Here is an 11467-nt window from a genome sequence, read left to right on the forward strand (position 1 = left end):
AGGCCTGTAATTCCTGGTCGCTCGAGTGTAGGATAGTCGGATACCTACTCTTTTAGGTGAACCTGGGTAACGTGAGCTTGACAGCAGTACACATTGACGTGTCATCTTAGAACGGACTTATACTGGTTAACATGAGCCTTGCTCGCCTGTACTCGGTAACATTTGGAATGACACGCTAGATTTGTGGAAGCTCAATGCCAAATTCACCAAACCCTTTCCGATGTCAATGTACCTTCAAATATCTTACATAAATAAGAAGCTAAATCTACCTTTTGGCAACATTGCGCGTCCACTAAAAACAAATGAGGCCGAAATAATTATTTTAGTAACAGAGTGTAACAAACTCATCTGTATGCATAAGAATGCCGACAGTGTCGTTGTTTTTAATTAATTGTATTTAAAGTTATAGTCTATTGATGTCTTAGGAAACACATTAAATGATATGGTTAAACTTTTGAATATTTTGATGTTTATGATAACGCTACTTAATATTCATTGGAAGATAATGAATTCAAATACGATTAGACCATCAGATTTCCGATTAAGATTAAGTAAAGTAAACAAATGTAGTTTGTCGTTTTTTTTAGTTTTTAGATAAAATTAGGTGTGATTTCAGGTTGAGTATATTTGAAATATTACTAAACAATAGTGAAAGCGCATATTACATAAGTACATAACACTACGGGTACGCGGAGCGCAGGTTACGTTGAAATGCAAAAATAGTGATCTTGTAGGTCACATTTAGCACTGTAATTTTTGCTGAGAACAAAGCAGTATCCCAAAATGTATGAATTTTGTTATTTTTCGAAAAAGGAGAGTCATCGAGCTATAATCTAGTAAAATTACAACGACTTTTGAACTTTTCAATGAACACATATTATTACTACCTACTTCCTGTTGCTACCTGAGCTGAGCGCTCAACTTACCCTTTTCGTGTTATGTTTACCTATCACCTAAAAATGCATCTCCGTCTGTGTTTACATAGATCATAACAATAACAATTACGGGTCAACATACTCTACACGTCGTGATAGAGCCGTTGCGGTCCCTCTCGTTATATTGTCACGCTGTGGTCATTGTGGCCAATTAATTCGGACCCAAAGATAGCTTGACCATTAGATGGAGCATCTATCGCAACGCGCTCCCAACATTTTATAGCACTAGCTTTTATTTCGTTCTTCCGTGACTTTTTCCATATTTTGATAGTTATGGGAAAGACGAATAAGAAATCAGGAATTATTAACCTTTTGGCCGCCGGACCTAGTCCGCAAAGACGCTCACTCACACGCCAGAGCTAATTTTAAGTAAACAACTAATAAAAAGTTTAGGGATTGCAAATAGTGATATCGATATTTACAATATTATGGTAAAAATCTTTTTAATTTAGCTTTGTTCTTATCCTGTTTTAATTTCATTCCAAATTGCCAAAATTAAACATATGTTTTACACCCGAAAATGTTTAAAATATAGGGATTTAACATAAAAAACAACCACTAAACAATGTCGATTCAAGACGTGATATCGCCGCACTAGGCTGTACGAGAAGTCTTTTATACAAGACAACGGCGCCCATGGACTGCCCGCAATGCAGACCGACAAGGACTGTTTCCGCGCGGATCAAGTAATAATAGTCTCTAGGTCAACGGCGTAAGCGCTTGTCGGTACGTAAACTTTATTGGCGTAACGTTAAAGCTGCGCATCATGTGTCGATAAAGTCAATATACCGGAACTGTTTTAGTGAAAATTACACGTGGGTTGAATTTTTAATGAGTAAAGATATTATTCCGGAATTAGAATCTATCATTATAATTTCAGTTTGGTTTACATTAATCTATAGGTAAACTCTTATCAAAAAAACGTTCAACGACTTGTTACAAAAAAATTACACATTAACTTCAATGTTATAACAATAAAAGTAAAGTCTGATAAACAGGTATGTCCCTGTACCACACTTGTGCGAAGCGGTCGCTGCGGTGTATCCCTTCCCACTAAGGTATAAAATAACATCAATTATTTTTTTTATTTATCTCTTTTGCAATTAAATAGTCCACAATCTACAATGGCAAATTTACTTGTCTGACTCTACTTTATAGAGCTAAAGAAGCTACCTGAACTTTAAATATAGTTATGCCTATCTGACTCTCGTTCTACGTATTCTAGTAAGTAGTTACCTACTATTCGTTGAAAAAAATTGGCGATTAACAATTGTTCAAATACTTAGATAAAAACATATTTCTGACTTTATATTTACTTTAAAAATTACCATATCGAGTTAACATTCCCATCCCTAGCTGTCTTTTATACAAGACAACGGCGACGAGGAACATGAAAAATGTTGAAAATTGGAGCAATTTTTTTAAATACCTTATTATAAAAGAAGGGATTTATATAGCGGCTTAAAAAGCAAATAAATGAAAAAACAAAGACCTTAAATATGAACACGAGTGTAAATGAAATTGCAATTGTTATTATTTTCACATTAACTCAGTGGTTGAATTTGTGTCTTGTATACAAGACGACGGCGCCAGCGTATCGTTCTATCGTTGTCTTCTATACCGGACAACGGCGGTCAAAGGGTTAATAAAATCGGTCCAGCCGACCTTGAGCTATAATTGGTTTAACTGTTATGCAGTTTCGAGATTTCGTATCGTGGAATGATGATCCTATGTCCTTCCCATATCATTCACTCAAGCTATCTTCATGACAACTTCACCATTAGTAAAGTTACAAACAGTCAGACAATACTTTTGCATTTTAAATATGAATAGGGTACGTGGGTTTCAGGAGATAAATTGTATGTTACTGCAGTTACAGACAAACAGGCAGTCATTTATAAAATTAGTCTAGATTAGAGCGCAACCGCCCACTTTTACGACCAGTGCGTGACAACATTCCATAACATAAACAACAACTATGAAACTTTTCAATTCCATAGGAGCGAAGTTTAACGAACTACGATTATGTTTACAGATTGTTTGCAAGCGGCTCTAAGATCGCCTAATGTTGTATGTAGGTATATATCGTGCCACAAGTCTACGTAATTACGTATAGGAACATACAATGTAATACGAAGCCTATGGGAGGCAGTCTATGTATGGACCATCAACGAATGTTCCGCGCGATCAACTAAGAATTAAGGCCACCGCGGATGGTATTGCATCAGTTGTGGCCATTGTACAATTGGGTCGGAATTCGACACTATATAGATGGGTCAAATGTTTATTAACACGCCCGTTCTATAAGTAGACCATAGGTGTTAAATGTATTTTTGCTACTTGTTCCCAATAGTCATGTCATGGTGTGGACTCTGAACACTGTGTTTTTTTTGGGGGCTGAACCTGCCGTCTCAAACCGACATTGTAACATTAAATAACATGGGGAGCACATAACGAACATTTTCGAAGAAGTTTTACATACATGCCGATAAATATTTTAGCACCTAAATAAATACCTACCTTAAATGTTTGGTATCATCATCATCATCTTAACAGCCCTTTATCCCCCACTGCTGAGCATAGTCCTGTCTTGAGCTAATTTCACTGAGCAACTTTTACTATGGAACCAACCCCGACATCGCGATAAAAATTTGTCTTTTCATACATTTTGGCCGATCCATTTTCTATTGCGACGGTAAATTTTTTTCGTGATTTCGGGGTTGGTCCCAAAGCAAAAGTTGCTCAGTATAATCCCAAAACCTCCCTGGCAACGGGAATGCACTTATTTTTTGACCACCCTGTATATTAGGTATGGCAATGGCAAAGTGCAATGAACTCAGTGCTGTTGAGTTCGCAGCTTGCGATGATCTGTCATGACTAAAAGTAGTTAACTGAATTGGATCCACACTGGGAGGCAACGAGTATCAATTAGAGGCTGAGGCACTGGAAGCTAAAGGGTAAGTACCTTTCAATTGAATGAAATGATTTGTTGCTAGCTGTCGCCATATGGTGTTCCGTGCGTGGTTTGAAAGAAGGGGTGTTAGAAAAACCATTACAAAAGTATTAACATTTCTAGTCTAAATATGTCACTATCAGTTTAGACGTATTGAAACAGTTAACTAGCGTTTCGCCTGCAAAAATAAGCGAAGAATATCAAGTGTCGCGAGAAACATATCGCGCGTACTGATCTAAATATCGCTAGCCCAATATCAGGGTTCTAGGTATGTTTCACTTTTAACGAACTGAAATTTGAACATTGTCATAGTGATATTAAGGGCTGATTTAGACGGCGCGCGAACTCATATGCGATTGCAGATACATTGAGGACTATTGGTTACATCCAATTCAGCCGACCAATCAAATACCGCAATGTAATGAAACTCGCATGCGAATTCTCGCACCAACACCATGTTTCAACTATCTTGAAAAATTAACATATGATTTGTGAATTATACATTAAATTATTATAGATAAGTAGGTACCAGTATAACGGAAAATTATTAATACAGGAGTAACGTGCATGATCAATTTTGTCCAGGAATTAATTTAATATATTTATACAAGAAGGCGCGCTCCACTTCGTCCGTGTTAATTTAACGCATCAATATGTCAATACATAATGCCCTGAGGCAAGTTGGGGTAAGCAAATAACTTGACTATTTACCTACAGTATATACCTAATATTGCTTCCATAAGGGATTATCTATGTGCCAACACATAAAGCGGATGGAAGGATTCCATGCCTCAACTCCTCAAGCTCTCTGTCCATCCTATATAACCTACTTATGTATTTAATTAGGTCCTTGGTCCCAGCAGCATTAAAACGAAAAAAAAAAAGCAGTATATTAACGTTTACTTATTCATTCGGGTCAGTATCAATATTGTTTTCTTTCACGGCTTGAACTGTTTCTAAATTGATGTCCGCTATGGCTAAATATGCTAATACCAATTCATGAGCATTATACGATTTTAAGTTCCGCTCCATCTTTAAAAAAATAATCCAATCAATGTTGTTACATTACAACTGCTATGGCGTCTCACTATGAGATTAAAATAGCGTGGGAATTTGGAAAGTTACACCTAAGTGTGGAATCAACAGGAGTAAAACTCAAGTGCTACTATAAAAATGTGAGACATTTCTTCTGAACGATAGCCCGGTATCACTTGGGTGTCGACACCTAGTGTGCGACATAACCGTTCGGTTGTCAGTACAAAACTCATAGTCATCGTTTTGGCCTTATCCCAGTTACTTTGGATCGGCGAAGCATGTCTTTACTAGAGATGCAACGGATAGTTGTTTGGCCGGATACCGGATATTCGGCCTGACCATCAGCCGAATATCCGGTATCCGGCCGCCGGATATTCGGCCAGCGGAACTATACCTACATTTCGGTTTTTCAGGTGCGCATTCTGCAGGTTTGACATGTATCCTAGTGAACGTTCGCGCGGACTCATTTCTAGGTTCGAAATGAGTGCGCGTGCAAGTCAATGGAATTATTAAATTGTTTTAAAATAATAAACAAGTACGATTATGACCATGTCTGTTTCTGAAATCCAATTTGTTTACCCCAACAAAAATTTATTACATTAAAACAATCATAAGTACATAGGCAAAGGGTTATGTAATACATATGTGGGTAGGGTAGAACTACAACTAGTAAATTTGTTTACTCCTAAATCAAGCAATGTTACTATCCGGTATCCGGCCGGATAGTAGGTCACTATCCGGTATCCGGAGGGATAGTAAAATAATGGCGGGATAGGACGGATACCGGATAGTAACCAGATATCCGTGCATCTCTAGTCTTTACATACATACCTCGTGCTTATTTTCGCAGTACATTCGACACTTTCCTTGGTCGTCTAGCTAGACCAAGCAAGTACTGTCCTCAGCCTTCGATATTCAACTCAATTCAATTCCATCCACTTTTCTTGTAACACCAGACACGACATGCCGTGTCATTTTGAAGACAATACTCGAAGGTAAATAAAATAAGCAGGTAAGTAATGTCTGTTAACCGACCATGATAATCATGTATTTAAAATATGTCCCCTCAACGAAATCCCTTGACCGGTGCCCACTGCCGCCTACACATTACTAACAGGTTTATACTGTACCATTACTTTTACTACGTAGGAAGCGGTACTTGAAACTACTTTAATTTGTAGAGACTCTTCGGCTTTTAGTAAAAAGTTTTTTAAGTTAATCATAAGTAATTGAAGACTACTTTATTTTAATAGACTGGTCGGTATTTTGAAGTGAAAGGTAGGATTAGCATTATATGATAGACCAGGATTTACAGGAAGTAGACCAAGCGACGTGTCTATTACCTAAATACTTAATAAAGATAAAATAACAGTAAAGCTTAGATATCACTGGGACCCGGATATCCAGGATGGACGTTGCTACGATAGGTAGGCCAGTACACCACTATTTATTCGTAAAATACAAAAATAATTTGGGCTTACGGGATTATAGATTTTGCCGTGAGGTATATAGTAACAGCACCAGTCATGGGACATTTAAGAGGAAATTTGGAGTATTTATGATATTTCCCCTATACATGTAAATGGTCTACCGCTTAGCGTGTTAAAAGATGAAAGTCCTATCCGTCTTTCATGTTTTAGGCGTGTTGTATCAAAGACACTGCAATTAGTTTCCACGTATTTAACAAATTAAAACTATGCTTTTTTTCTCCAGTCATGGACACTAAAGCTCCAGTAATGGGCCCCCGGTAATGGACGTGGATCCAGTAATGGGCCCCCTATAATGGACATTGCTCTATCAGTATAAAATATTGAAATGGGGAATAAGTTACGGCAAAAAAATCAATTTTTGGTATAAGCTTTTATCGCTGAATGTATTTTTCTTTCCACAGCCAATTATTATTGTATTAGATCCATCGAGACAATTCTGATATACCCAAACACAATTAGTTAGGGTTTATTGCGATAAAGTTCCCATGGCTACCTCCTGTCTCCATCATCAGATCAGGTCCATGTTATCATAATTGCATTATCATCCGATTTGAATACTTAATTACGTACTTACACAAAATTTCAACTGAATCGGAAATCGAAAAGTGGCTCAAATTCAGCTACCAAGATTGGACCCACATTAACTAACAGGGCAAGTTAAATAAAAGTTTGGAAAAACGATATTAATTTATCCGAAGTCCGAGAATACCTCCTGATTGACATATTTCGTAACTACATTTTACTTCTGTATTGTTTAAACATGAAATTATGGCATGGCAAGCAACATTCTGTCAATTGTCCCATCATAGGAGGTACGCAGTTATACAGCTCCTATAATGGGATTGGGCCAAATACCACTATTTTGTTACATCTGTGGAGTCACAACATAGTGTGTTGTATACCTTATCTCATGGTAAATGCAATTAACAAAACACATTCTAGTTTTCATCAAGTATTAATTAATTAAAATTTAATAAATTAACTCACCTCTCTTAGCGAAGTTGTTAAGAATTCGTAGTGGTATTTTTTTTCAGTGACACGACAACTTTTGGGTTGACGCCAATTTCTTAAAAAACAACCAAATTTAATGAAACTTCAAACTGAGACAGCTCTAGGACTCTTATGTATGATAATATACAGCCAGTGTTTATAAACTACTTTTAGATACTTATTTTAGAGGAATTATGTCTTTTTGTCCCATTACTGGTTCCACGTCCATTATAGGGTATACTACTATACCTACTGTCAAATTGCTCCTCCTCGCTAAAATACGCACCTCGCACATATACGCATTATTTTAACGAGTTACAGAATCATATCAATTTTAAATATGCCCTCTGAAAGCTAATCGAATCGTTCGGATGGCATACTTAGAAGTGGATTTCCAATTTTCTTATTACCTACACATGACCTACACAGTACATTTTGCTTGAAGGTTACAGCGTGGTTACAGCAAACTAACCGCTACAAACTTTGTACCACAATGAATCTTTCATCACTGTGTTCGTCTTTAGCATTTCGCAGTATGCCTATGCTTAGAATACATATCGTTTAAACTTAGCAGGTCTGACTCATTTCTAATTATAATTAATGACACACGTTCAGTGTGGTTCCTACATAATAGCTATTGCAAAGTTCAGAGGCATGCTATTGTATAAAATAATCTACCTACAAAAAGTGTACCGTTAGCTAATATAGTTGAGATAAAAAATGTATCAATGACCTTATCAATATTAAGAGTGAATCTCATTCCAATTATATCAGTAAGTAGGTATGTAGATATGTTTTGAGATTATGAATCTAGCCGCGAAATCCGACACTAATAGTTACAGTTAGTTTGTATTGTTGTACTATTTTCTAAAGTTTTATTAGCAACTGATGGTCAGTCAGCCATCTGTTTCATATGGCAACCTTCATGGAAAAGAAAGAATGGAAGAATAGAAGAATTACGAATGAAATACCTATCTGAATTTTTAAACCTTTAAAGTATACTGTAATAAGTTTATTAACCGAACAGTCATTACTTTGCGGTGACGATTTTCTCATCTAAATATTTTCAATTTTAAACCATTATCAATATTCTTTGATCTCTAACCTTATAGCTAGCTTCATGCCATATTTTGAAATAATATCAAAGCAAAAAAGATATCAATAGATATTTATATTTATAGGTATTCACTCATGTCACTGAGGAAAAGGTGGATGGACTGTGTGAGAGATGATATGAAACGAGCGCAAGTGAATGATGAGGTGACGGGTGACAGAGAGTTGTGGAAGAGAAAGACATGCTGCGCCGACCCCAAGTGAATGGGAAAAGGGCAAGAGAATGATGAATGATGAGGTATTCACTCATGTACAGGACTGGGATCCTATGCATGCACTTCACTGACAATTTAAATATTTTAAAAGCTTATAAAATATAAATGTATGTCCCTGTCCCTTTACCACAAGACATTAGCTTTGGCCGTCTTACCCGCATGTGTTTCACTGAGAGAGTAGTTTATGTAATTCAGGTATTGTATCATTTGTACCCAACCCAAATGGAGTGCTACAATACCTATTTAGTTAAATCCTAATGTGTTGTACAGTCACCTGTAATAATATGTTAGGTACTCTTCGAAAGCCCCAATATATAACATGTGGCTTTACAAATAAGAATGTTAGATATTTTTGCGACCTTCATTGTGTAACATATTAATGCAGGTGACTGTACTTAACTCTTCGATTTAAACTTCTTTAGCATTGGCGAACTTTTCAACTACCTTGAGTTTGTACTACATTACATAACATAACATTATTCCTCATTCTTAACTTCTGGCCTACAGGATAACAATTCCTTTTTCCTTATAATGTTATCAGGTAAATCATCAATAAAATAAAATATAGTGGTTTCCGGCAATTAATAAAAATTGTTACGAACATATTAATTTTATTACTTAACTGAAATATATTTCCTTAAGCAAAGTCCGGGTTCCCATTCATTAAAATAATTATGTTACACTTGGTATAACATTTTGCCCAAAAAAGACAATTTTTTTTGTTCATGTTTACTTTAATGAAATGAAATGAAAGCATTTATTTCGGATACAAATACATCCATATTATGTTAGTAAAATTAAGGTAGGTGTGTTAGTAAAAAGTATAATTATAATTACAATTAACATGCAAGGACATCCAGTGAGCGAGGATAGGGCTGTCCATCCTCTCGGCGATCACCTTCAGGAGAGTGTTGGCACTGCCCCGCACGCGCTCGCCCAGGGACGCCACCCGCTTGCGCAGCACGGCTTGGAAACCATCGGTTCTCCACGCGGCGAACATTCCTGATGCGCTGCAGCGCCAGGGCAGCCCCAACAACCCCCTGAAGGCGTTATTGTATTGGACGCGCAAAGCACAATTAATATTTTAATATTATTTCTCTATATTTTGTATTTAAATATAGAGAAAAAGGAAAAGCTCAATAATGTCACAAAGCTGTGATTCCTATTGTTTTTTCTACCATCAACCTATCATGTTTTGGCAATAAAGTGATTTCATTTCATTTCAAAGACATTGTTCCATAGAGTTTACACTTTATTTCAACACATATGAGAAATATATTGACCACTGTTGGCTTATTGTTAGCAGTAGGTGTGACATTTCCAAACCAAATGTTGTGTGTTTAAAGCCTGTCACCATTCATGTGGGCTTATTTGTATGTTAAACATTTATTTACTATGCATGGCTATTAAACTCTTTCAATTTTATTTAATAGCATACAAAAGTAAATTTATGAGATAATCACAACTATCACAAGCAAACATTAAAAACTTAAAGTTTAATGGGGCATCGTCCCCAGAATGCTTGCTGTGTTTCCCCGCTGTGGGGCCACTGGCTATTAATAATTTAAATTGATAACTTTTTGGAACTTAGATATTACCAGTCACAATATGGTGACTTGAAAACTATGTCAGGAAAACAGACTAATCAAAATAAAGCAAGTTTCCCCTCAAGGTTGGAAACACGAGACTAGAGTTGTCCTATCTTGCGAACATCTCTGTTTACTATGGGGAATTTTCTCGAGCGAGAATGTTCTCCATACAAAAATTCTCTACGTTGACATTGGCTTGTCAACAACCACTTTTCACGGGAAGTAGGGTCATACCTGGAATTATTTATTTTAAGTACCTACATTAATCTCCTTTTAAAAACAAGGATCAAACCTGCAATCTGGGCCACACAACATTCGTTTAAACATTTCTAGTATCTACCCTAACTTTATGTTTTTCAATATTACTACGATGCACTATCCAAACGTTAATATTATCTATTCCTAGATAAGAGGTAAGGTATGAATGACCTCACCCAAATACGGAACTTAAGAAACGAAAACCGGCTGAATCTTTAATGTAATCAAGTTGTTATAATTATAAACATCTACGCAGATTGAATTGTTAATAGAAATAAAATAAATAAGTAATCAAAATTTATAATACTTACACAAATTCACATGACCAAACCCCGGGCTTCTCGAAACTGTTGACAGTGCACCGTCCGTGTATATGCAGGTTTCTTGTTTTAGTACTGTCTTTAGAAAATAAAATAAGAAGTGTTTTCATTGATAAACTATATAAACACAACACAAATCACACCTGTAATAAATCACGGTAAACCAATCCCCATCCTATCCCTATCCTGACGTTCCCGACTAGCTGCCCTCTCCACTCTACCTCTGCCCAAAGAGCATATAATCACTACGTTTTAAGAGTCGGCACTCTCGAACAATCCTCGAACCGAATTATGAACGTACATATCCCAACACACCAAATACAGGCTTAAAGATCTCGCATCCAGGCCATAATTGTTAAAAAAAGAAAAACCACACAATACTACCAACACAAAAAAAAACAACGCTAGGGCTCGACACTTCCAGTACCTACTGTTTATCGATATCGATAAATGTGCGATACGTGCTGCTGTATTTACCTACTGTACTACCTATTAATAAAATAAAAGAACATTATATATATATAAACAATTTTATTTTACATGATAAAAATAACATAGTTTATTATTCA

General features: G+C 36.3%; 1 protein-coding gene across 1 annotated transcript in view; it reads right to left on the reverse strand.

Moving 5' to 3' along the window:
* The window catches only part of LOC134671973 (dystroglycan 1), a 159281-nt gene extending 148162 nt beyond the window's left edge, over window positions 1–11119 (reverse strand). The window contains exon 1 of the mRNA XM_063529858.1: window positions 10890–11119. The gene's annotated coding sequence lies outside the window, so the exon portion shown is untranslated. The remainder of the gene's footprint in view (window positions 1–10889) is intronic.
* Window positions 11120–11467: the final 348 nt, after the last annotated feature.

This window comes from Cydia fagiglandana, chromosome 16, assembly GCF_963556715.1.
Source record: "Cydia fagiglandana chromosome 16, ilCydFagi1.1, whole genome shotgun sequence".
In the NCBI taxonomy this organism is placed as follows: domain Eukaryota; kingdom Metazoa; phylum Arthropoda; class Insecta; order Lepidoptera; family Tortricidae; genus Cydia; species Cydia fagiglandana.